This window comes from Falco punctatus (assembly GCF_963210335.1).
Source record: "Falco punctatus genome assembly, chromosome: 2".
Lineage (NCBI taxonomy): Eukaryota > Metazoa > Chordata > Aves > Falconiformes > Falconidae > Falco > Falco punctatus.
The window spans coordinates 56473960-56501613 of NC_137581.1; the positions used below are offsets into that span (position 1 = coordinate 56473960).

At 45.8% G+C, this 27654-nt stretch overlaps 1 protein-coding gene across 4 annotated transcripts in view; it reads left to right on the forward strand.

Moving 5' to 3' along the window:
* HS6ST3 (heparan sulfate 6-O-sulfotransferase 3) overlaps positions 1-27654 on the forward strand; it is a 361248-nt gene that overhangs the window by 327920 nt on the left and 5674 nt on the right. For all 4 annotated transcript variants that reach the window (XM_080375001.1, XM_080375003.1, XM_080375002.1 and 1 more), the window contains one exon: positions 1-27654. This exon is cut by the window's left edge and continues 12308 nt beyond it; it is cut by the window's right edge and continues 5674 nt beyond it. The gene's annotated coding sequence lies outside the window, so the exon portion shown is untranslated.

A 27654-nucleotide genomic window follows, 5' to 3' on the forward strand; every position in this document is an offset into this window, starting at 1 on the left:
CCAAGCAGAATTTATCAGTCAACATTGTTTATGCCACATTTAAACCTATTTAAATAAATTAAAAAATGGAATACGTATCTGAAGAAATGAATATGTAGGAAATACGTATTTCTGATACTCCTGGGCAAAATATGCACTCTCATTGAGTCATAACGGTCCCAGGCTTGAGAAACGTAGGCACTAGTGGAGGGTGATTCATCTCCTGAAACACCTACCTAAACCAGGACTTACTAGTCTGCCTTTTTTATTTCTGTGTACTACAAAGCGAGGTAAACAGAAGAAATCTAAAGCAGATGAATTTTATCTATAGACTCTAATTTATCTGCTTTGGTGCCACGCCCATTGGATGAACCCAAGCTTACAATGATCTCTTTAATATAACTGAGAAATCTCCCGGGCTCATCTCCCTGTGCCATCAATATCCTATGGACAAAACTATAAAGATTTACATTAAAAACAGATTTTGTTTTAGAATTGAACAAGGGTCAGCTAGATCTGCATTCTCTCTCTGATAGTGGCCCAAGTGACTTGTGGTAAGAGCAGGAAAGCGTATATATATATATATATATATATAATCAATTGTCTCTTACCTGCCAGTCATTTTCAGGTCAAGGACTTCCTGACCAAATTTAGCATCTCTGAATTTAACAGGGCTTTTCATGGGCTTTCTTCTTCTTTGTATTTACCCAGTTGCTCCTTAAATTGAAGTATTAACTTCTAGTACCTTTTAGCTTAACTGCAATTAGTTTCATGAACACAACAGGAAACCACCTTTTCCCAGTTGTTTCAAGTTGAACAGTTATTTTCGTTTAAACATGCCTAGTTCTTACACTGGAAGAGACACTGAACAACAAGTCCATGCTCATCTTCATGCAATTCCTGATTTCACGCTTCTCCATCATTTGTATTTCTCTCCTCTGTGTCTGTACCAGGCAGAAAAGCACAAGACTGTTCAGTAAGCCTCTGTGTCTTTGATTATCTTGGTTGAGCCTGACTGCAGCATTTCTTATTATGCTATATTTTTCTTTGGAGATGGGTGAACCAGAGCTGCCTACAGCGTTCAATACACAGGCACACCAAGAATCTGTATGGTGAATATGAGTGATGTTTTCCACGTTGTTTACCATCCCTTTCATAATATTTCCTAGAATTCAGTTTTGGATTTTTCTGGCCAGTTCAGAGCACAAATCTGACACTTCCATAAAATTATTTATTCTAATGGCAAGATCTCATTTCCAAGTAGCAATAGTTAACCCAGAAATCAGCACAGTGTATGTAACGTTAAGACTGGGGTTTTTTTTCCCTTCCATGTGCCTCACTTTACATTCAATCTAAGTAAACTTCATCTATCATTTTATCGCCGTCACTCTGTGTCATCAGGGTCCTTTGCTAGTCACGTTCAGCCCTTGTCTTTAGTACTCGGAATAATTTAGCAGCTATTCTCCAGCACAGGTTATTGTCCCCAGAGCTCATTCTGCAACCTGCCTGGGCAGCAGGGGAGCAGAACTTGAGGCAAGCTGACATAACATCCCAGTAGCAGATATAAAGGCTTCATTTGCCTTCCCAACCGTTTTGATGAAAGTGCTGAGATGTATGCTGCCATTCTGCTGCTCTTGCCATGGAGCTGAAAAATCAGGTTTTATTAGTGTTGAAATTGCTTTTCACACAGGTTGCCATTAACAGAAAGGTATTGCTTTTTGGTTCACTCTTTTAGCAGAAAGTCATACTGAAAGGCTGTTCAATCCCCTTTCTCATCTGTATTCTCAGTTTCTTTAAAAACTTTTGAAATTATGTTGCTGCTTCCCTCTTTCACATGCAAACTTTGGCAAACGGAAATTTCTGTCTTTCCAGCACATGAGCAGCTCCCATCTTCACTTGGTCTCTCTGCTGTAAGGCTATAAACAAAGGCATATTGAGTGAGCTGGCAGTGAAATTACAGAAAGCTGAAAAGGTCAGAATCTTAAATCATAGATCAGATAAGACAAAGGATTTCAGATATCTCACAGCAAATAAGGTACAGGGAATGTGATGAACACTGTGTATAACACAGCATGAAACCATATATGGAAAAATGTGAAGTGTTATAAACTTCCTTTTCTGATTTAATATGCTCCAACTGCATTTAGAAATTATAGCAAAAATGCATTGATAGCCACATTATTATTTACACGCAGTAGGAAGCAAGAGTGAGCTACATGCAGAGATTGTCAAGAAGAGGGGGGGTGCTTTTAGTTCTACAAAAAACTCATTAATTTTGTTTTGGTTTGGAAGCTCAAAAATCAAACTTGCCACCCTAGCAGCTGCCAGAAAGGTATAATTACAATGATTTAATGCTTATATTTCAATAGCATGCAAGAATCCAGGCTCTTTTACTTCTCTGGATGTCTGCAGAAGGAGACATGAGTAAGGAGGCACCCACTCTAGAAGCTGTAAAAAGTGGGATCAGCCGAGATCCCTTGCTACAGCCCAGTCTGTATCTGTGGTGGTTTTTCTCCAGGAGTGTGCAGATGACCCAGGCTCGGTGCTCAAGGATACCAAAGCCATTTTGAGGTAAATAACCCCAGTTCCTCACTTGTTGAAAGAAAGCCAGCCTTCATCATGAGCAAAAAAACGGTTTCATAAACCTATCCCCCAGAAATCCCAGATTAGGAGGACAAAAGTAGCATCTGACTGTTAGGTGGACGTCATTCTCCTTGCAGTCAGTTACTGGAGAGTGGCAGGAAGAGATGGCTGGAGAAAGGAGCTGTTGCAGAGGGTGTTAGGTGGCTTTTTGGGTGAAATCATTCCTCTCGCTTTGCCCGTTCTGCTGCAGACAGCAGCCACCTGGTTCCCCCTGGCTGGCAGGACAGCCCTGGGATCAAGCTATTTTACAGCAGAGGTGAGCTGGGGAAGCCTCAAGTTAATAGATTTTGGCAGTATTGTGGAGTGTTTTCTTCCGCTTTTTCCTGTAAGGCTCAAGGACAAGAACTTTAACGTTTCTTCTTAAAATATAAGACTTCACTTCTTATTTATGAGCTGCTTCTGAAACTGAAAATGTCTTGTAGCCTTACTTTAATATCCTGGTGTTTGGCCTAGCCTATAAATAATACAGCAGTATGAGGAGATGCATTTCCACGCCAAGGCTGTAAATACGTAGCGAATATTGATACACTCTCTCCTAAAGCAGGCAGGAAAAGCTGCCTGCCCATGGGTATGGGGTCTCTGGAGTGGGGTTGGAGGGTCAAGGGTCGTCCTCCTGCCCAGTGGGAACTTTGGGTTCTGGTTGCTTCATGCATCTAGTGCGCTGCCTTGTCTCTCACCAAAGCTCCAAGTAAGGAACTTCAAACTGACAGATGTTTTAAGGACTGCAACGATATATCTGACTTTGCTTCTCAGTGGAGAGTTAATTCAAGATTGTTAATTAGCCGTGAGCAAGACAACCTGCCTGAAAGCCTGAGTACCTTCTTACCGCTTGATGGGGAGATCTTGGTACAGCAGGTGAGGGATGCAGCATGGAAAAAGTCACACGTGGTGTGCCCATGCACCACCCATCAAGGAAACCCCTTGGAGGTTTTTGAAGGATAGCCCAATATATCACCAAGAACTCAGAATTAAACTAAAACTTCCCGAGACCACATCAGATAACGTCTACCCCCATGCAGCTTCATTGATGGGAAGAAAAGTGCGCCATGGGGATGTTTTTCTATCGTCTTCCCTACACACTAAAAATTTCATTGGATCATGTGTCATTTGCACACATGAAATGACCATGGGCGTTCCCTGCTTTCACTTTCACTTTGTGGTTTGACCTTACAGTTCATCACAGCAAAATGGGTCAGCGGAGGGAACAGAAGGCATCTGGACCTGCTTTTGGGGAGGAAGTTCCAGTCACGTGAGGCAGGAATGAGGGAAGCTGAGAGGGGTTTGCAGGACACCAGGTCCAATGAGTAGGAGGCAGGCAAAATCAGAGCCTTCATTAAAAAAAGTGTTCACAGTAAGGAAAAGCTAACTGTGCTCAGTACTTTCAACCACACAAAGAAAAATAGCCAGGTAGACAGCAGGAATTACTGGGAGCCTGGTGACATCAATTATTGACTTACTAATTCCACTGGAAAAATGTTTTCAAAGAGGTCTGTAGAGCCAGCGACGCAGCCTTGAAGTGCTGTAATCAAAACAGAGTAATCTCAGGGACCAGGAATGGTATTTTCTAGGCTGTAATTAGTCAGTAAGCTCTCCGCTGATTTTCTCTTCTCAGTGCCCTCCCTTTTCTGGCGCAAAAATTATTAACACCCCCCCCCCCCCCAAATCTTTGTTTAAATACTTAAACCTGTGAAGACCCCCACTGTTATCAGAAATAGTGTAATTGGAGTGCATGGTCATGTAGATTTCAACTTTGCTCTTAGGTATTAGTAAAATGGCTGAATCTCTGATTAGAAAAATAAAATCCAAGGGAGCAAAGCTGCTCTCTGTCAATGCAGAGAGCATCCCATGGAGCAATTACTATTTAAACTCTGTGGTAACTGTCATGCCAGGAGGTCAGAAGAAAATCTTCAGTCCCTGAGAAACTTATCTGGGACTTAGAAAAGGCAAGACAGACTCAGTCTCTTTCTCCCTGCTGATCAAAGATGAGAGATAAATCCCAAGGAGCCATGTCCATTAACCCCATCTTTGCTGCACCTATATGGGAAGCAGGAACTGTTGCATGAGTTGCTCCCTCAGATTTGCTCTCTGCCTTGCTGGCTTGTGAGAGCTGGAACCTTTCCTCTGGACAAGGATTTGTCGGCTGGTGTTTTTAATCTGCATCATTAGTGGGAAGACCACTAACAAATGATGTGCTGCAATGTGTCAGTAAATCTACATCAGAAGTCATCTGTTTGTGGGAGTCACAGCTGTCCCATGCGGTGCTTCTGAGGGCTGCAAACAAACAAAAAACCAAAATCCCAGAGCCTTCCAGCAGAGCAGTGACAGCAAACAGCCCAAGGTCTGCATCCTAACACACTGCTTTAGCTAGTCCCCATCCTTCCCTGCATTAATTTACTGCATCTGTGTCTGGCTAAAACCCAGCCTTAATCCTGCCCCTGTGTAAATAAATGGCTGTGTGACCTGGCCCTGGCACTGTGTAGGGTTGCTCATGCGTGTCAGCTGAAACAGGGCTGGGGCATTGGGGTGTATTTTTATATTATATTTGATCTCCTCTAACAGAGGAGAGGCTAGGTTTGCTTTCCCCTGCCTGCATGCCCTGATCCACAGCCTCCCACACAGCAGAGCCACTGGCTCTCTAGCCACCAGGTAGATGGCACATGCTGGAAGACCTGGAGAAGGGGCTCAAGCTGACCTCCACTTGCTCTGCGGGTGCTCAAATGCCTGACACCAGGGAGCAAGGGAAGAAGGAAGACTGGGGGTACCTCTTCCAGCACTGGTATCTTGCAGTGAGACTGCAGCAAGCACAAACCCTGCTGGTCTCCAAAGGCACATTTGTACTGACTATACCACAGTGGCTCCGAGTGTTACTGAATCCTAAGTTTGCTGAAGATAACTGGTCAGTAAGGACACTGATTAAAAAGGAAAAGCAGGCGTGAAAGGGTTAATACCTTCTGTTCAAGCAAGCTTGGATTTTTAGTTATTCCCCTTTTTTGAATTCAGAGTATGGAAGTATATTAACTTCCAGTGTCTGGGTTTGATTAGATAGATACCTGAGCTCTGTCTTTTCCCTAGGATATATCACTAAAATGGTATTTCTTTTTTAATTTACTCTACACGTGGCATCTTGTCTTCTTGCTCAACTTGCAAGATATTTTCCCAAGCTCTCCAGGTGACTATTTACCTGTTGGAACATTTACATTGATGCTCCAGTGTGGGCAGCTGCTCTTGGCAGCTTTCCTTTCAGACCCAGTGGGCCCGACTTTGAACTTCTTCAGATTGAAAAGGTCAGGCCATTACAGAAACCGACAATTTTTAATTCGGTAACTTCTGTGGGGAGCTGAATGGTACTCACTGAACAAATAAATTAGAGACTGACTGCTTTAACCAAGCTGCAGTTGTCATCTGGGGGAAGAAGTAAATTAATTCCAATAAACAAAGAGAAATCCTTGATGCCCTTCTGACAACACTGGGATCTCAGAGAGGAGGGAAATAAATTTAGCTTATTAATTGTTTAAGTCTTTGGCAAACTCCCAAAGTTTATCTTTTCTGTTTGGGTAGCATTAATGTATTGTAGTTGTGTAGACAGAGGAGGCTCTCAGCCATTAACAGGCACTTTGCATGCAGTGAGCTGGTAGGACTTTGCACATGGTGGGACATTGCATGTGGGATCTCACCCCCTCGGGAACAGTTACAGCAATTTGGGTGGCTCATGGCCACGTTACCTCATACAGGAGGCAAATTAGCCTGGCACAGAGAAAGCCATCTGGGTGTCATCGTGGCCACATCAGCACCAGGTTATGGAAAACTCATACAAGAAGCACATTACCTCGTAGACAAACCCTATGGTTTAGGGGGTCTGGATTGTTTGTTGATTTTGGGCGTTTTTTTCTTGAGGATCTGGTAGAGCCTGTATAACTGAGCAGCATGAGCTTTATCCACTAGGTCGTGAGCACTGTACTGCTGCCGCTGAACTACACAGATCAGTGCTGTGGCTCAGCTCACGGCACGTCCTTGGTGGCACCCTGCCTGCCATGCCCATGCCACTCAAAACCCTCCTACGTGGTGCCTAGGCATCGCTGAGGTGTAGCACAGGCCAGGAACTACCATCAAAAGCACCGGGGACAAAGCTGCCACCTTTCATTTCCTCACGTTGTGTTTCAGCCCTGTTGCAAGTAGGCGGAGAGGTCGGCCGTGGTTGCTGACCTGTTCTGAGGCCTCCCGGGGAAGGGCATCTTGCTTTTGTGGAGGGCAAGAGCGGTGAGAGGGCCAGGAGAGCTGCTGCAAACCAGGCAGATCCCTCCTGACTGCGGCTGTCACGAACTGGGCACCAGCTGTGCAGGTGACGGCAGTGCCAGCTGTGAGCAGCTGCAGGCAGGGGAAGAAGCTCGCCGCTCGGCTTCCCTAAGCCCTCCAGGCTTCTTACCGAAACAGGCTCAAGGGAAACCATCGCAGTCATCCCTTCTGCCTCTGAGGTGGGTCCATCCAGCTCAGAGGAGACAAGTCCTGTTGCTGGTGGACTGTCTGAGACAAGTGAAACAAGGTAAAGCATTTGCAAAGTGCCTTCAGTTGCAATGAGCTTCACAGGCTTTCTTTTGACAGATGCCGTGTCAGAGTTTGTTTTCAGCTGTGGGATTTTTAATGGCTATGGTTGCATGACTGGGAGACACATCACTGGTGTCTCTGTAGACTTTTGCAGGCTAAACATAGAGGAGCAGATCTCTGGTGGAAAGGCCAATGCCTAGGCAGTACACCAGGTCAAGTGCGGAGCATTTCTGTAACTACCAGCCGCTGACACAACAGGTTTTGTGACATTCACACTGAAATCCCTAAAAGTTGACACTCATCTCCTGGAGTGGCACTTACAGCGCTGAGTTAGGGGTCGGTGGGGAGCACAGAGGACTCCAGTGGGACCAGTCTCATTGAGTCCTGAAAGAGCTGGTCTGAAATGCTGAAGAGAGGGCAGAGCCCAGAGCCTGCCCTCTGCCTCAGCACCGAGCACCTACCTAGCCGCAATGGGACATCTCTGCCAAACTGCACCACGTCATTCCCCATGCTCTGGTGCCAGCCTTGTGCATGTCTGTCTGACCTGCACCTCTCTTCTTTGCAAATGTGATGGGAGGTAGAAGTGACATTAAAAAATATAAATGTAGGTTGCAAGTACTTCTGGCCTAAGGAAATTCGAGCCTACTGGTCTTTCTTCCTAAGAACTTGGCATGGCCGTCCGTTCAGCTCAGGGCAGAGTCAAGCTGAAGGGGAAGGAGGAGGGTATATAAGAGGTGAGCAACCTTCTCTACTCTATTTTCAGCTGGGTGGGAGACTGTGAAGGAGATGATAGCCTCTTAAATGATCTCAACAAAGAAGAAGTTTGGGTACCTGTGTTTCCTCGGGAGAGTGGTTGACTGAGGTCTGTGGATTTGCTTGGCTTGCCCTCTTCAATTCATTTCCATGTGGAGGGGCTTTTTGGTTCTGACCTCATCTTCTTTTTGCCACAGAGATCCTACTTTTAATCTTAGTTTGCTTTCAAGTTAAAATAAATTATCCAGCACAAAGAGACGTATTTTCTTACACATGAGCTGCTGTTTCAAGGTCGGTGTTTGATATGCGGCTCTCACACTTCAGCGTTGTTTCAGAGATCTCATACCATCTCCAAGGATATGCCTTAAGCACTAGCAAACACAAGGTCCAGGCCTGCAGGTGGATCAGTCTAACATGAGATAGACCTCAAAAATGGCAGGGAAAACATTACCATACTTTTCCATGAGGATCAGCTTGAATATGAAGAGGCACGATTCCACCTCCCCTACAAAACATTAAGATATGAATCTTCTTATCTTATGTTTACATACCTTGCCCCAGGTGCTGATTTACTACATGGAGCCATCCACTACAGTCACCATCTCTGGGTCTCTGCTGAAGCACAGAAAACACACACGTGAGATTTTAGCTCTATAACCTGCTGCTAGCTGAAAGTAAGCCACCAGCTAAATCATGGTTTTGAAGGAGGCCACGAGTCCATCATTGGTACTGAGAAAGGTCAAGAGCTGGTCTTGGCCAGGCAGGTCCAGTGCAATGACACTGCACCTCCTGCCTGGAGAGGTCCAGCACCTAATGGCTCTGCTGACAGGGTGCTTGGAAGAAGGACTATGTGGGGAGAGAATTGTAGGAGTCTGACTGTTGGAAATAGAAAAGGTGGAGTAGAGGACAGGATGGTAAAGTAAGGTGTTGGTGGGGCTGGGTTATTCTACATAGCTTACTTCGGTTTCTGTTTTGTTAGTAGTGGAAGCCACATAGGTTCAGGACCTCCCTATACTTGTGTTAATTCAGAAGCTGTTATTTAACATAACACAGCCCTTATCAGAACTGCTATAATAAAACAGAGCATTTAATGTTTCCTTTCAATAAAACTGGAAATGAGACCCCATGTCCTATTCTCCAACTGGGTAGGTATATCACACTGGTTTTAAGCTCTATTCTGTAAATCAGCATTCAAATTCATGCAATCTGCCAAGCAGGTAATGAATATCAAGGAGGTTTCCAGGAAAACTGTGGCAAGTTGAATTCTTTAGCTACTGTAATTGATATGGCCTGTCTTAAGAAATAACAAACATCATGTGTTTAGGGAGTGGAAGTCTGAAGACAGAAAAACCCTTTGAAGGAGAACTGTGCAGGGCACAGCAACAGAATAGCAAGGTAAAACCTAGGATGCCCTGCCTTTCGTGTCATTAGGTGGTCAACGCATCGGTCAACACAAGCACACACAGGCTATACCGTTGTTGGGTATATACATCACCCAAGAGCTAAAAATGTCTTTCCTGGTGCCAGAGACCTGTGTGTGGCGATGCCTGGCCTAGCTATTGAGTTTGTTAGCCCACTGCTGAAATGGTAGTAAGTCAACATGGTGACATTTTCTGCTGATGATTTCTGACAAGGTGAGGGAGAAGTTGCTCTCCCTTCCCTACTTATCTGAGCTTCAAACTCAGGGCTCAGGGCTTGATGTACTGTTCATCTGATGAAAACATGTTGTTGAAGAGATAGTTTAGGACATATGAGGTATAGAAATGGGCTATTGCTGTTTTCATTTGCACAGTAGTTATCTACTCTTAGCTCATAGATCTTCCTCTGTGGCCAGATCTTGAATATGCCTCACACACATGGCATTACAGGCTCTCCAGTATGCTGTAGTGAAATGTCATTTTGAGGATGATTCAGTTCCTGGGTCTACAGCAGCCATTTCGTGGGAGCACATTGAAATGGTCCTGCAAATTCCTGGCAGATGTCTGAATTTATGACGTGAGCAGGAATTGCCACAACCATTAAACAAAGGTGATGGCGAGTGCAGTTTTGTAAGGGAAGGTCCCAGCCTGGTGAGTCGAAGCTTCATTACGACAGGACATGAGGCAGCAGTGCAAGAGAGTGACGGGTGGGCCGGAGTTGCATAAATAACATTTCAGCCATGGCTTGCACTTTGATCCCGTGGGAGACTGGGTTGCCCAGCTGATGTCCACATGGTCAGACACTGTTCCCTCCTCCCAAACCAGGCTGACTTTGCCTGTGCAACTTCTTAGGAGTTGCCCCTGGTCTGTGCCAGCCCCTAAACTACCCCCAGGCAGTGTCTGGGAGAAAGCCAGGTCAGACCTGTGCTGGAGAGCATATTAACAAGGCACCAGCACCTCAGTTTGGACCTGGCCTGCTTTAGACTGCTCAGGTAGGTGTAGCCAGCTGCACCCTCCATTCCCCTGCAGAAAACAGCTCAGAGATTTTCCCAGTCTGAGCAGTTGGGAGCTGACGGAAAGCAGGCTGGGAGGCACTGGAGATGTTTTCCCAAGACCTTGAACAGCTAGTGGGAGCAGTGCGTGACTTGGGGGGAAAACCCCAAAAGATACGTATGTTTATCACGCCAAGCAGGTGCGTGTTCTGAAGAGGACAGTGTTTGAGGGCAAAGATTTCCACTTCTCCCTGGAGTTTCTGCAGTTACATCTTAGCAACCGGTACAAAGAGCAGCAGCGGTGAGGAGTCTGGGTCACAATCTCATAAAAGACTTTGATAAGGAAAGAGACAGCAAAACCAGCTTCCTTCAGCTGCCAGGCATCTCTCTGACTGGCTACAAAATGAGTTTGACTGGAGCATAGCAGGGCTGCTGCATTTCAGGAGTTCAGATTTCCTTAGAGCCGGTGATAAAGCAGAAAAGCTGGAAAGTGTCTGTAGTCACAAGTCCCTCAGCATAGCTGCTCTGCTCTTGCCAGGCATGCTCTCCATTTGCTCTTCCGCTCCCCAGGGACCCACCCTGCTGTCTGCACCCTGCTGAGACCCAGGACCTCCCTGCTGAGACCCATCACCCTGTCCCCTGTCTGGAGACGCTGGAAGTGTGGCAGAAAGCCATTGACAGGCTGTCGATTTTTAGTGTCATGGACTGTCTAAACATTGTGATCCACGCTTCTAGCAGTGAACTCAAAAATGTAACGTGCTTTATCTTCCCTGCCTCTGCAAGCATTGTCATTTGCTGGCTGAAATGAATCTTCAAATAAAGAATGCACTGTCACGTCTTGTGCTTTTTTAGCTATGAAATGTGAGACTGCAACAGGATAAACCTCATGATCTCTCAGAAGCACGGCTAAGTTCTTTCTTTCATTTGATCACTTGCATTGGCCGTGGCTTTCGCAGTCTAAACAGGGGCACACATGCTAAATGCCACATGGTGTAGGAGTCAGGGGGTCTTGGGGTGTCCTTCCCTGTTATCCCTTGCATGGAAAACTGTTGGGAGAAGCTCTGTGTTATGGAGGTTTGTAGCAAGTGGTGAATGAAGGTACAAAGGTGATGTGACACCTGCATATGTCTATTTAATTGAGAGATGTAATGGCCATTTTACTCACTGGCAATTTTGTATTAAATATGCAGAAGTAGCGTAAGTGCTACTAATGGAGAAGCCTTTTCGGTGGTGGGTTACTGCTTTTTGAAAAAGTGGTATTGCACTCAGCTGAGACTAATGTACTTAGGCTAAACTATGCCTTTAAAATGTGCCTAATTGTAAGTTTTTATGCTGGGTGCAAACTGTAAAACATTTTACAAGGAAAATTGCCTGCAAACCTTCAGTACAGATTTGTACAAGAGAAGGCAGGGACGTGCCCACTGGGCTGAGCAGTGCAACCAGCAGCTGCCAGGAGGTTTGCCAGGAGGTCAAAGGCAGGAGAGGTAGGTGGGTACTTAAGTCGCACATATGTAAGGTACTGACTCAGGAAAGTACCTTTGGAGATGTAGCTATGGTAATTACTGTTGAAAGATATTTTCTGTGCTATTTTCATTAAAATAAAACCAAACCACAAGATGGTCCCACCTGGCCAAAGTGTGCAGTAGTTCTTGGGATGGTACACATAGGTCCATGGCTCCCACTCGCCACTGAGGTGAGGAGGAAAGGCTGAGCTAAAGTGATCTCAGATGAGGTTTTAACACAAAAGGAGGGCTGAGCATGCACAGTGGCTGTGGTGCTGTGCAGAAACCCCTCCTCACCCTGGGGCTGGTTCTAGTGCAGTGACAGGTTTTCCACTGGGCCATACCTGGTGCATCTCTAAGAGGAGCATGAGCGAGGTAACAGCACCCTCTGACAGACACGTGGAGGGGGGCAACTTTCCCTCCAGCCAAGCCCTGAGCTTCTGCAGCCGTCTCTGGACATCCCCCCCAGCAAGGCGGTTTGGGGTCCACAGAGCCCCAGGAGCATCCTGGCCACCCGTCCAACCACCACTGTTGGTGGGACTTGCGCCACCATGATTCTGAGCAGGAAAAGAGTGAGGAAAAGAGGAGTAAAGATACTTGAACAGGAGCTGAAGGGGCAAAGAGGTGACTGCAGGTTTGTGAAGCAGTTGAGCACCAGCCTGGCTCGCCCTGCTACTAACTCCCTGTCCTAAACCTGATGTGGTTTCACACCGTCTGCAGCACTGGGTGCCTACACCTGCGTGGCCACCCGAGGCTGTCCCTGTTCCTGTATGTGCCTGCCTGCTTCTAAGGCAACTCCCTGGCATCCCCAGTGAGAGGCTGTGGGGCTGTCACCCCACAAAGCAGGCAAGGGCAACCAGAGCACGTCTTTCAAACCTGGATGAAACTTTTCTTCTTGATGAAGGAGAAAAGGCACTTTTTCTGCCTTTCCATCTCGTGCTTGCCATTTCAGGAGGGCACCCAGCTGCTCAATTCCTCCCTGAGCTGCAGCCATACAGAGGTGAACTCGCATTCTCCGTTTTCGGTAGGACTAGTGGGGCAATTCACCACTGGTTGTGGTTTTTTTGCCATTTACACATGATAATCACATTGGGACCTCACAGTTACTGCAGACTTGAAGACACTGAGATAAGAAATGCTTCCACTGATGGTTGTAACACAGGAAATCCTTAAAAACAGGCCTACTCATTGAAAGTTGTATCTATGGCTATAAGCTGCGATAGGTAAACTGTGGAAAATATATACTGTAGAAATATTTATGAGCAGAGCTGTTGTTTGATCATGCTGCTACTGCTTTTTAAAATTTATATTTGGCTACTGCAAATTCCTGCTATAAATTCTGGCTACAGTAATCTGCATTCTTATTAACTGCTTGGTTTAAGAAAAGAGGGAAGTGTGGGAGGTAAAGGATTAAAGAACAGTATATGCATGCCTCAGATACCGCTTCTTAGCAAAAGCTTGCTTAAATGAAAAAAAAAAACCAAGAAGCCCTTATGTCCTCGGGGAGCGGGGGGGTGCTGGCTAGAAGCTGGGAAGGAAAAATTCACATGCAGCTTGTGGGTGAAGGGCTGAGACATCAGGTGAAGCTGTTTACAGTGAGCTAGGAAGGATTTAGAAAACAGCCTTTCGATAAACAGGCACATCATCACAGAGAAAGATAATATTCCAGAAGAAAATTAGCTTAGGGCATATCTTCTAAGGAACACTCATGGGCTGCTTTTTGAGGGGTTGCTCTTGCCTGTGGTGAGGGGACCTGGAGGTCCCTGCTCCCCGATCCCCTGCCTACCCCAGCAGCGTGCTGCTGACAGACCCTGCCATGCTCTCGGGGGTTTGCCCACAGATTTTTGCCCAGCAAAATGGCATCATGGGCCTTCCTTCTTCCCACTGCCCATCCTGGAAGTCAGGCTTGTGCCCGCACCCCACCAATGTGCAGCCAGCTTGATGCTGAGGGGACTGAGCCCTAAAACGTTCCTTCTTTTGAAGTGACTGAGGTGACCTTTTAAGTATTGTAATGTACTTTTAATAGCACATCTTTTTCTCCAAAGTTCTTCTAGCAGTTCTCCTGAACTGATTTTTTTTTTTAATTATTATTTCAACAGAAGTGACCCAACCATTAGAGTCACCAGCTTTTAATTTCAGCTCAAATGCAGATCTCCTCAAATTTGGAGAAGTACCAAGCACTCTCATATGGGCAAATGTTATTCATTACTAAGAGAGCCTTGATGGAAATAAGGTGTATAAAATTTAACCTGGTATTTTCAATGGCAAATGTTTTTTTTCACTGCAAATGCCAGAAGCACAGCTATAGCTGTATCTACATCGCACATCAGGGCTGGGATCTGGCCCAGCAGAGCTCTTAGCCTCTAATTGCTGTATCCAAATTAACAGACAGCCAGACCCCGTGTCTCAGCTGGGAGGCAGCCACTAATGGCAAAGAGGCACTAAAGCACTTAAACCTCCTCTGAGCTGTGCCTAATTGTGCAAAAGCTCATCTCCTGGCCACACTCGTGGAGTTTAAATGAACTAGTGTTTGTTGTTGTCGTGCTGAAACAGAAGGTATCTACACTGACAGGAGGAAGGTGGAACTTCACACCTGAACAGGGACAGCTTCTTAAGCCACTCAGCTTTCTGTGGTAGCTGGTCAGCCATTGATTCCAGGCTTTCTCCATGCAATATCCGAGACACCAACACAAATCACTGTTGACATCTGACTTTGCAGTGCAATGGGTTAAAAACACTCACAGCCAGACATAGATGAGGGACAGTTTAAGAAGCAATTCCTTGCCTCCTATTAAAGGAGGGAGTCAGTCTGCCTAAATTGGGATTAGAGGCTGACGGCCTTGCAATTGCAGATTAAAATTGGACAGCAGATGATTCTTCCCACCCCCTGGCCATTCACTTTGTTCTCTGGCTTGTCAGAGGTGGCTGCCACTGAGGCAGATGTGTCCGAGTCGCTCACGAAGCAGCACGGTCACCTGCAGCCTGGTGCACCAGGCTGAAAGGAAACCCGAACAAAAAGAACAGATGCAGAAGGGAGCCCGTGCTTAACCCAGGTGCCGTGCCCTCCACGCGAGCCCAGTCATCCCTTCTGCCAGGACCATCTTCAGTTAAATGGGAATCTGGTGCCAAACACATGCTCCAGCAACCACCCCTCCCGGTGGGGCAGGCTGCTTTAGGCTCTCAGGATGAGCATTGTCCAGCTTCTGTGGGACATGCAGAGGGTGTCCCCTCTCTCCAAAACATCACAGGGCCAAGGGGACGAGACACCTCCTGGCCACTGGCATTTTTAAAACTGAGAGAGCCCAGCTTCCCCTTCTGTCCTTTTGGGAAAGTTGTAACTACCTAACTGTCCATGCTTCTTCATCTGAAGAAGGTGGTGCTGCTGCATTAGATACCTCTGCTTAAAAACACATAGGCAAACCAGATTGTAAGAGGACAGAGGTGCCTATTATTTCCCCTTATTTGGACTGGATCAACCTCTGGATGTCTTTACAGCCCAGTTCTTCCTCCACTGGAAATGGAGATGCTTGGGCCACCACACCTTTCCCTCCAGGCCTGCATACAAGGTGTTCTAGCTCCAACATTGGGTTACATTCCTAATAGCCTCCCAGCTTCTCCACCTTAGTTTTGCCATTACACCATATCATTGCTTTTGATGTGTGGATGCAAGACAGTTTTTTCTTGTCAGGTGTCCTCTGATCTCAGGGAACGTAAGGATTTCAAGTGATGTGCTTGATTGGCACAGCCTGAAGGTGGAGGGTTAATCACACAGGCAGCGGTGAGATTGAAGAAAAGCAATAGTTTGGGCTCGGTGATGTACCATGTAGACATATGATATATGAACATACAGAAGTGGTAACTGTCCTTGTAGCATAGAGGAGTAGTAGCTCTGCATCAAAATTGAGGACTTCTGTTGAAAGGAAAGCTTTATCTTGGGGTGTTTTTCAAGTTCTTTGCAAAATTACATTGCTCTTCACTATCTGTCTTTTAATGAAACATGTATAAAAGCCAAAGACCGTACACTAAAGCTGATGACTGCAGAATTATTATTTCACTTCCAGGAAGAGGCTTTTGAAGTCCCCATGATCCTTGAGAAGCTGAGAAAGCCAGGTCTCCTTGGCAGGTACCTTACCTTGGCAGGTAAGAACATCCTTACCACGACGTTCGATGGGGAGCTGCTGCCTTGTTGCTCCTACTACATTTTCTCCCAGTCTTTTGTAAACCTGAGCAATCTAGTTCTTGCTGTACTTTTCAGGAAGGCTCCGTGGTGAGAGCACTCACAAGGGGAGAAAAAGGCAATTTGGGCTAAAAGACTTAAAAGCGGCTGCCAGCCAAGCTACTGACATGAGTGGGAGCGGAGTGAATTCAGCACTCAAGAAAGCAACCGTCACCTCACAGGCTCCAAAAGAACAGTTCATCTGCAAAACAGTGAGTAATAAGTCTGGTTATATCACTGGCTTTCCTTGGGGAAAACTAAATATAACCTGATCCTGATATCATTTCCCCTAAATTTGCTTCTTAATTGTGCTTCTTGCATTTAGGCTCAGTAAAGCACTGATGCCTTCCCAAAAATTAGCCATAGAAATCACGGAGGCTGGTAGCTCCACTCGTTCCAGCAAGCAGCGGCACTGGATCCTGCTTGCTGATGCTGCTAAGCCCTGTTAGCACCCTGCTCCCTGTGTCTCTGCTTCTGCTGGAGCTGGACAAGAGGGAAAAGGGAGGAACCTTCCAGAGTCCATGTATTAACAGGGCACATCAGTTTACTTCTGTTGGTGCTCTCAGCATCTGTCTCCTGAGGTATGGCTAGCAGACAGTTGTTCGCCTTAAGATGTTGTTGCCTTGCTGGCTAAATATGTTTATGAGCAAACAGTTTTTGGAAGGAGCTGAGGTCTGCTTGCCTGGAGTACAGTGTCATCGCAGGAAGCTGACCATGTGCTCTCCTTGCTCCAGCACAAAGGAAGTCATGGTCAACCCTGCACTTTTTTGGGGCCTTAAATCAGGGAGAGGGATCTTGGAAAAAGTGGTGATTTACCTGAGTGACCACTGGATGTCATAATATCCCACAGCACTGCCACAGCCTCATCTGTCAGGCAGCAGGAGCAAACATTTAGAAAAGGCATTGTGCTGCTGGAGCTTGTTATGGACCTGTTAAAAGCTGCAAGGATAAGCTGAGCACTTTGGGTCTTAAAATAAGATAGAGATAAATACAGAGAAGTGTGACTCAAAGGCTGGGAAAAAAACCCAGTTGCCTTGGGCTTTGTTGGCATGGATGGGGAGGGTGGGGAGGGCAGGGTGGCCTCTAGGCTGGGGGGTCCCTACTGCTGTCCCCTCCTTTTGCCACAGGGAGGAGAAAGCATCTGTGAAATGAGGATCACTACTAGGGTCTCACACCTACTCTCCCAGGCGGCTCCATCTCTGCCATGTCCCCTTTAGCAACTGGGGACTGCTGGCCAGCCACTTGTACCAGGATGTCACTTACACCTTACAGCACACAGCAACCTGCCAACTGCATCTGCTTGCTCAAACACCTCAAATGCTACTTTAATGTTGAAAGTAGAATCAGACCTCATATATGCCAGCTGGAGAGACTCAAGAGGACTGCAAAGCACTGAAGGACAGTCAGCATCCTGGCTGGAGTGTGGGAAGTGTTTGCCTATGTTGGGCTGCTTGCTCCTGCTAGAGATGCTCATGGCATGCACCTGGGGAGAAGGGCTCTGCGGATGCTTTCCATCTCCTACTCCTCAGGCTTTGGCAGCACTGGCCTTTTCCATACCCACTGTTTTCCACACCCCATGTGTCACACACACACAGACTCCCAGCTGCATGTTGCATATGGGCCAGCAATGTGTGCCTCATGGGGCAAACCTCAGCAGTTCGAATTCTGAGTGGTGACTCCTTCCATAGCTGGAAACCAAAAAGGCCCTAAGCGAGGGTAGCAAAACCAACAAGAGACAAGAGTGTTGGGAAGAGGGAGGAGCAGGGTACTGCTACGGGGGCATGTGATGCCTGCTGAGACCAGGGCAGCCAGTTCTGTCCCCAGCTGTGCTTGTGTTACCCATCGCAGCAGTGGCACCCACATGCGCGGCTGTCCAGGCAGCTCCTTAGATTTACCAGCATAAAGAGTAAGTCCCTCACCCTGCGGGGGAGCAGAGCTGGACGCACACTGGTGCAAGTGCAACTTGGCTTGTAGGAGCCCAGTGCACTACAGGGGACACAGCAGTGCAACAACAGGACACACCTTTTGTTGTTGATTTTGGTCCCCCAGCAATTTCAAAGGCAAGAAGGGGCTGTATATTACACACCATAAAACAGTACCAAGAGAGTGCTGCATCAAGCCTGTAACTTCTTGTTGAGCTATGACATGGCCTTTAAAAAGGCATCCAGCCTTGATTTAAACACCTCGAGTACTGGGGAACTGGCCGTGTCTGTGCACCTCATTTTGAATATCAATTAATTTAGCTTCTGTTTCCTGCCCAGAGGCTGTGCTGGCCATGCATTTGTTTGTTGGATTAAAGAATTTTCCATTAGCAGTGATTTCATCGTGAAGCTGCACCTAAAATGGGACTAACACAGCAAAGCCCCTTCTTTGTTAAGCCAAACAGATTGAACGTCAGGGGTTTCTCAGTACATTTGCTCCCATAACTGTGTTTTGGAACGGGCATTTAACATTCATTTGAAGTGTGGGCACCCAAAGTGGACACTGCTGTCTGGTACCGATCAAACGATGCTGTTTGGAGGAGTGACACCGCCTTCTTGTGTACAGCAGAAATCCCCATCCTTTGCCTGTGGACTGTCTGAGCACACTCACATCCCTCTCCGCTGGCAGGCAGGCCAATTTCATGGTTCCTCGTTGCTTTATGATGCTGGTGCGGGGAGGCTTTAGCCCTTTCCCTGCTCCCCTGTGCATCTCTGCTCTTCTCCCTATACTCCCTACCAGCTTGTGCAGGCTGGGCTTTTATTCAGACTCCCAGGTGACCTGCTTCTTTTGACTCCAACAGCAGAAAACTACACAGGCTGAGATTTTTTGTGAGGTAGTTTTCTGCAGTTATGTGAGGGAAAGTGGCTCCCAGGGGGTCTGTCACTCACTGGCACCAGGCAAGCAGCAGAAGCAAAGGGCTGGGAGTGGGGAGAGGGCAGAGGGGAGGCAGTAGTGGATGTGTGCCCTCTTGGTGCCTGAGCACAGGCCAAGCTGGCCCTTACGAGGGAAGCCTGCCTCTTCCCAAGCTCTTAGATGCTGGAGATACGAGCTTGTGAGCAGTGATACTAGGCCTTAAATAACCATTTTTCTGTGATGATGTGGTCCTGAAGGCAGATCTTACCTGATGATCCTTGTGAAACAGCTGTGTGAGAACTTCTAGAAAAGAAAAGGAGCTGGTCTTTTAGTTAAAAGCCCTTTTAAATGGATTGTGCATCCATCCTTATTTTGCAGATGTGTGGTCCCCTGTGGCAACTACAGGGTGAACAGTTCCATCTCCATACCCAACGGAGAAAAAATGGTGACAGCATATCACCCTTACAAGTCACTGTCTATAGGGACTTGCCCAAAGATTTTTGCAAAGATGGGCCTGTCCCTTTTTACACGTATACAAGAAAGTTAAACTGCCTTGTTCAGTGGCTCAGCAGTGGAGTCAGAACAGGGTCCAGCTGACACTGTGGAAGAACTTCTCTTTCACCAGCTCGTTTTTCCAACACAAGCTGCAGAAACCTGCAGCAAGATGTTTTTAATCAGTAGGGATTTTGTATTGAGCCAGGTATGATCTTGGGCAGCTGCAAGGAAACCAGCTCCTTTCCTAGCTTATAAATGCCGAGAAACTTCTCAGGCAGTGTCTTGTGAGGGAGGATAATGCGGTGGAAGCATTGTCATCATCAGCTATTCAGAAAGCGTTGCACCTGGATCCTGTCTTTACAGAACCCTCAGTGCTTTAGATAAGACAGTGATAAAAAAGATGAGTGTATGTTTTTGTGTGTGTAAGAGCCTAGCTTTCAAGGCATTAAATCTGCCTCTTTGTGAAGAATTCCTTAAGAACTGCATGTCAGTTTATTATTCTTCGCTTCAGCTCTGGATATTTGGTGACTGACTACTTCCACCTATTTGTTCCAGAACGATGGCAGCTTTATTTAGGTGATAATAGGAGCACTGTGCTGTTTTATGAGGCTGCAATCCAATTCCCAAGTAGATGAATACTCTCCAAGGCCACGTAGTTTATCCCGACGATCCAAGGAGCTGAATTACTGACCAGAAAAATAGTGGTGTTCTTGCTCATGCTGTTATGCTCCAATTCTCCAGTATTTGAGCTAAATAAATGTTCAAAATATTTGTGACATAAGAAGGAAGAGCACATGGAGAGGATGGAAATGACAGTGAGGAGCAGGCTGGCAGAAGGAGCTGGAGCTGGGGATATTGTGTTGTTTGCTTCTTAATTATTCAGTAATTTCTTGAGGATATTCATCATTCAGACAAGGACCGCACTTTTGGCTGAAATCCCCTGGCTCTGGGTTAGACACCAGCTAAATAATTTCCACATACCCAAAGAGCTGAAAGGTAAAGGCTATTCACAACTGACAGAGTCCAATCTGTAGCTGAACAACCCACGGGATAAAAATGCTCCAGCTCTCCCACTGTGCAGGTTCAGGGCTCCTTGCACACAGTGTGGCACAGGCTGGCTCTGCTAGTTTTTCTCTGCTTTGCTTTGTTGTCCTGCCTGCTTTTAAAAGGGATCTTGAACTGATTTTTCTGCTTTAAATATCAGGGGTTTAATATAAATGTGCAGGTTCTACAACTATGAATTATGCAGCAAATAAACACCCACCTGGTGGCTGCAAGCTGAACTTTGCAGCCCTCAATACAGTTGGGGCACATAGGGTACAGCTCAGGACTGGGGCCGTAGTCTTAAATTAGAGGGATGTTTATTACTTCACAAGAAGTGCTCCCAGTAAACAAGCTGGGAGTGAGACCAGGCTTTTGTAGCAGATACATTAATTCGCTGACTCTCCTTGTCTGTTTATGTATGTTACAGACTGCAAGAAATGTACTGCTGAGAACTGTAACGCTCCCTGTCTTGTTATGAGGCTTTGTGCATCTTTGCTGGCAGTTTGTGCGAGCCCAATGGGAGCTAGTTTGGGCTAGGTGCATAAATGGCAGCTCACCTTGAACATTGCGTAGACGGTGATCCTATCTTAGGGCCAGCTTATTTCACAGCACTGGTGAAGGATGTTTCCTGCTTTTCTGCAGACCGTTGGTGTTGTGTCTTGCTCTGATACTGTCAGGCATAGACATTATCCATCACCTCTGCACTGGCCTGAGTGCACGATACTCAGGTTGCTTCTCAGCCCCAGTTCCTGGAGTCAGGTGAATTTTGAGGAGTTGAGCCACAGCTCATGTTTCAGCCCAAAGGTTCAGGTCAGAAGGGAGAAAAACTGTAGCTGTCACCAGAGGTGCCCAGCACCTTGAAAAGAGTCTGCAATGAACAAGACTCCATTTTGTGAATTTACAGAGCACTGAAATACTAATTAAAATCACAATTAATAAATTAAAAAAAAGATAAATATTACCCCTTCCAGCATACCTAGATATTCATTCCTGGTTTGAGCATGCAGAAATGATTCTGGCCCCCTTTTTCCTTCAGACTACTTAAATGTTCAGGCTCACCAAGCCCTGACAACTCTTTGGTCCTGTTGGGGTAGATATGAACAAGCATTCAATAAATGTACTATCTTTACTGTTGAGCCATAACAATCTGAAAAACATTACTGGCTGAAAAAACTCCATGTTAAAATTCTCACCTAGGTAATATACATGGAGGTATTTACCCAATTCTGTAAAGCAGTTAAATAAATCTCACTGACAGTGGGACTAAAACCAGGTTTAAATATGAGCTGTCTTCCATATTTACATCAGTGTAGTAGTAGCATCAGTTTAGACCACAGATTATCTCGTTTGGGCAGTATCGTGCTGCTCATTCATACTTACCTGAGTACTTGAGTCCATACCAGTGAACCCACATCAGTTTGTCCTACTGTGTTTATTGTGACTCTTTTGGTCAACATCCAAGCCCATTTTCTTACTGAAAGAAGAACTGATCTCCCTGTTGCACTAAGTTTAAGTAAACCCGGCCATGGTACTCCAGCCTTGTGCCGGAGGGGGGCTGCATGCCCAGGCGCTGGATCTGCAGTTGACTTTATCTTCTGCTGGTGGCTTACTAGTACCTTTCAGATGAGCAGTAGTCTCCCAAATGTTTGGCTGGGAATACTTTAGAGAATTTTAATATTTTTTTAAGAATAAAATAAAGCAATTAGTCCAGGAGCTAATTAAAATCAGCATTTCATTTTCTAGGGAATCATGAATTTGAAGATAGGATTCATTTATCTCTTGGTGACAAATCCATGTAACTGACGTGCAATTTTGGGGGCAGATGCAGGTGCTTATTCAAATAATAGTCACGGAGAGAAGATATGTACATTAATTACCCTATGACAGCTGCAGCCAGATTTAACAAAACATTTCTCCACCTAAAATAAGGCAAATATACTCTCCTGCTCTGAGGGGTGCTTTTGGCATGGTGCTTTCCGCACACCTAGGAATCACATCTTCTGATAGCCAGGGCTGCTGGTGACTGCAAATTTCCCGTGTGGGGAAAACAAGTCTCGGTGAAGCTGTTTAAAGGGATGAAAGAAGACATTGGCACTAGCTGGGAGCTGTCCTGGATCAGTATTCATCACTGCTCTGGTCCTTTTCCCATTGACCTTGCCACCAAGTCAGTAGTTATACTCAAATATGCTGTCTCAGTGGTGAGGCAAGAGCTGGCAGGGGTGGTGGCCCTAGTTAGCCCCAGTGTCATTAGTTTGTGTCAGAAAATCCTCTACCAGACAAGTGAGGGTGACAACCACATGGTAATATTTATAGAGGTACGTACTTTGTGACAAATGACCACTGCCTCAGAAATGAAAGCTGAATAATATGTAATTCTTCATCTTAAAATAGAAGTAAAAAGGATCACGTGGGTGTGCAAGCAAACCTGGTTCCAGGGAAAAAGGGGAAGATAGAAACTTTTGGAGGGAAGGGAGAGGTGAAGAAGCTGGTAGGGAGCTGGCCAGTGGCTGTCACAGCAGCTGGGAAAGGCAGGGTGACACTGAAATGTTGTCCACCTGCACAAACTGTGAGCTATGCCTGTTTGCAAGAGATACTCAGACTGAAATGCCCTTGGTCTCACCAGACTGAGCCCAAGACCTGGGATTTTCGGTATGTTTTGAGGGTGATGTAGTCACCTCCAGCTTAGTTTCCCTGTTTGTATAGTGCACTGGAACAGGTTGCCCAGAGGTGTTGTAGATGCCCCAACCCTGGAAGTGTTCAAGGTCAGATTTGTAGGGGGCTTTGAGCAACCTGATCTAGCGAAAGATGTTGGACTAGATGATCTTTGAAGGTGCCTTCTAACCCAAAACCATTCTATGATTCCCCGCTGTTGACCACATGCAGATATGTAACTTGTGATGTCCAGATCCCTGGAAAAGGCAATCCTTGGATGCTTCATGCCAGCTGGCTTAGGAGGAAAAAAAATCCCTCCTGGCATCCCTTCCTCCTTCTACTAACTGGAGGCAGGACCAAGTGGATGAGCTCAGACCATGGGTCAGAGCTGTGGATGGATAGAGAGAGCCCTTCCTCCCCCAGCCTTCAAGGGTACCTGCCCTTCTCTGGTGGATGGAGGGACTCAACATTTTGGCCACTGATTTTCCACTCTGAGCTGTAGGCACATGTTATGTCCCATCCTGAGCAGATGGATTTCCATGTGTGGTTGCAATGCACTCCACAATCTGCTGGGCTGGAGTCCCCAGGGTGGAGGAAAAGCACAATTCTCTTAGGGAAACAACACCTTAAGCCAGATAGGAAAATTTATCATAGTGACCTCTGTTTATAAGCCCTTTCGGGTGTCTGAATAAACTTAGATTATGAAGAGCTAGGGCAGATTATTTGAAAAATAGATCCTGTGATCAGATAAAGAGCTCTCTAATCTGCTCCTCATTTGTTGCTGTGGTTGGTAGGTATGTCTCTGTAAATTTTAAAGGACAAAGGTAATGTTGAACAGACAGTGTAAAAACAGCTGGATCAACAAGACACAGCAAAGGCTCCATGACGTGAGGGATAAGACACACACCCCTCTCTATAGCTCTCCCTCTGTGTTCATCTCCCAGTGTTTGTTTCAGCCATTATGTTGCATTATCCTTGTGTAAATGGAGGATATTTTTGTATCGTATCCTTTGATGTGAGCATTGCTTGGGTGCAGCTGAGACAGATTTTCAGCTGTGTCAGTTTTTAACTACACGTGTAGCTTAGAGATTACTAAGTGTTAGGAATGAGCATTAATGCTTGTCAGTTCAGGAGCAGGTTCCACAGGTGGTGAAGATATCGCTCCAGCAGCTGTCATCCTGCGGGCTGCCACTCACTTTAATCTCCCCGTCACCTGTATTTCTCAGGCACTTGGCAGCCCCTCAATTTCGCTGCTGAAAATTATGTGCTTCTGAAGTTTCATGAAGAAGTTTAATAGTTTGGTTGCATTACAGGAAGGAATCTCCTACAAATTGTACTTCTGAATTTCCTTAATATTTTTTTAATACCTCATTTAGGGCATCTGTCACAGCATGTCCCATCTCAGAGCTGTGGCAAATTAAAGGGGTCTAATGAGAAATCCTTTTTGCACAAGCTCCTCTAAGGGCCATTCAGAAAAGTTCTCCAGCAAACTCGGAAAGTTTGGGGAGATACAGAGTAGTGACACTTCAAATGTGCACGAACAGGACTCAGGCATAAGCAACCCCTCTGAACAGCTTGTCCAGCTCTTAACACCCTGCGTGTGTGTGTACCTAAATCTATGTGGACTGCAGCTATGGTGACACTCTGGAGTCGTCCTCTTCTTCCCTTGTGGTGTCTCCCTGCCTCTTTATTTGATTTATTTTTTGCTCATAACTTTTCATACTTTTTTTGAACCCCATAAGCTCATTTTTTTTTTCATATAGAAATAACCAATCAATCTGCAGATGAGACAGAGGAGCAGGTTCATCATGCTAACTCAGCAGTGAAGTCAGAAGTGTGGACACCCTTGACTCCCTGTGCAGGCTCTGCCAAGGCGCGGTTCAGCTGACCCACCCTGGGCAGGGGTTCATTGGACCTCCAAGCTGCCGTTTCTCCCTGCTGACTATAAAAACACCCTAGGAAGCTATCTCAGAGCTAGGCCTGTATGTTATCTGAAGTTAGCTGAGGAAATTTTACCCAGAGTGACTGCTAAGGAAAAAAGAAAAATTAAAATAAAACAAAAAGCGATGACAGAGAGGCACGTACTTTTTTTAGAGAAAAAACCCGTTCCTTTCTAGCACGTGGGGCAAAAGTAGTCACATTAAAATGGTGATACAGTTCAACGTAATGTAAGATACATATTTAAAACAGGCCAGATGAGAAAGCTCTTTGTATTCTAGGTACTTGAATAAGCCTAAACTGCTGGGACTTTGAGACACTCAATTTTGCAGTGCAGAAATGAGCCACGCAATCATCTTGAAATATCAACATCTTAACAACAAAATTTACATCAAAATTTACACAAGCAAATACCCTAGACTTGAATAGCCTACCCTTGAATACACATCCAAATCCATTTTAGTACTGAACATTATCATTTATCACACAGGCAAATACAGCTTGTTTCCACGGCACAAAAAAAGAGGCAGGTAAATAGCCAGGTGCTACCGATATTAAAGGTAAACAAAGCAGCATACTTAGGGACTGGTCTTTGAATCAGTAGTAAAACCTTATCAAGTTGTATATAGCAGATTATATCTGAAAAATATAAAACATTTGAAAACTGCTCCAGAAGATTTTGTGCAGTGCTGCGATTAATTCTGTAGCAATTGCTTTTTGTCCTGAAAAGTGATTTCTATTCAGCCAACTTCTGTCTCCAGTGCCACACTATTTTTATTCTACAGGAGGGAAAATGAACAAGTAAAACATATATTCATATCCAAAGGAAGAGAATTCAACACAACATAGTGCTGTTATTTTGAAGGAGTTATATTTTTGCATTAGGCACCGCTTCCCCATGCATGTGTATCTGCATATGTGTGTTTATGTGCCTCTATGCGCACAAATGATAAGTAGCTACATCGTTTACATTTTTATGGGCGAAGCCCTTGATTGAATTTTCATAATGCCAGGAGGGCCCATTCAGGATTCAGGTCCTGCTGTGCAAATACTCACTAAGACATCTGCCCCAAAGAGCTTGTAACTCTAAGAGGATAAAATGTGGCAGGGGAAATAATTAGGGGGAGATAAAGTGACTCTCTCTGGTTAGGTGGGAGGGCCAGTCAGATCCAGGACCAGAGCAAGCATTCATACTTGCCCAGCACTGATTCATCGGTGAATCAGCAGCACCAACCTGGCTTTATACCGGGCTCATGGCCAGATTGTCCCTCCCTCTTGTGCTGGTGGGTGGCAGGACGTCCCCCACCTCGGCTGAGCTGCACAACAATATCATCCTCTCCCAGAGAAGACCCCTTCCATGGCATAAATCAGCCCTGGTTTTCTGTGTGCACACTTGTTAGGAATCACGCCTGAGACTCATGTAAGGAAGATTTTGCTGTCGTTGGATTTCTTTTTGAGGTAGGAGGGGCAAATAAAATGTTTCCCTGCCACAGACTCATTTCTCCATCACAGATAAAAGGAAGAGCAGGTACAAGGAAGATATAGAACCCCTACTTCTGTCCCCAAGAGGACATTCCTGTCAGCTGGGAACCCCCAAGAAGTGGCAAGCTCTGGCACATCCCCACGTGCTGCCTTTCCCAGTTCTGTGTGTCAGCCTTCTGCAATGCTCTCCCAAAGTGCCAGCACCTCTGTGCCTAAAGTCCAGGCCCTCATCTCCAACACGCAGCCATTGCCAGACAGGGAATCAAGGAGGTCACCTTGAGCACTGGGTGGAGGTGACATCAAAGGTGAGGCATGGGAACAGCCCTGAACCCCCATCCCTCTCTGGGGCCAAGGTTCCAGAGCCAGCTTGAAAATCCGGCACCTGCATTTGCTGAGGACGAGGAGGTGTGGATTGCACTGGTGACTCTTGCAGAAGTTTTGCACCTCTGCATTTGTATTTGTTGTCAGCCCTGCTGGTTTTGGGACAAGCCAGACCACCACTGCTGATGTTGTCAGTTCAACCCCACTGTGGGTAGCAGAGGAGAAACATGATGGTACAAATGCAGCCATTTTGCCTTTTCTGTTGCTCCCATGTTTCCGTATCTCTGGTGAGGAATTGTCTAAGTGATCAAGACAGTAAATTAAACAGACTGCTTTCTTAAGCTTGCTCAAGTCAGTTTTGAAGTGCAGTAGGAACTATACCTTCTGTCATGATTGTGGTATGCAGCAATGAGAACAAAAGCTGCGAACTGGGGTGACTGTGTGCTGTACCTGCACTGGCAGATTTATGTAAAATTCAGAAACCCCTAACACCCTCATTTCCTTCTACTATACAAACCCATGATTTATTTTGGTTACACCACCATCCCTGGGATGCTGGCCCAAGATGTCGCAGGAGTTTGGGAAGGCTTTGGATTCAAATTGGATTCAAAATTTCAACACAATTTGCAGCTAATGCCTGAACCCTGTTTCATGCTTTCAGCCTAGTGCATGTGCATTCTTGCAAGTTAATTCATCCTCATCTCTGTTCCTCAGAGTTTGCATATGCAAACCAATGAGCAGCCACTGAGGTTAATGTTTGGATACGTGGTTTTATAAAGTTGAAATCTGCTGGTGGATCTGTAGGGATATTCTAAATGGCTATTTGCATTGGATTTGTACAT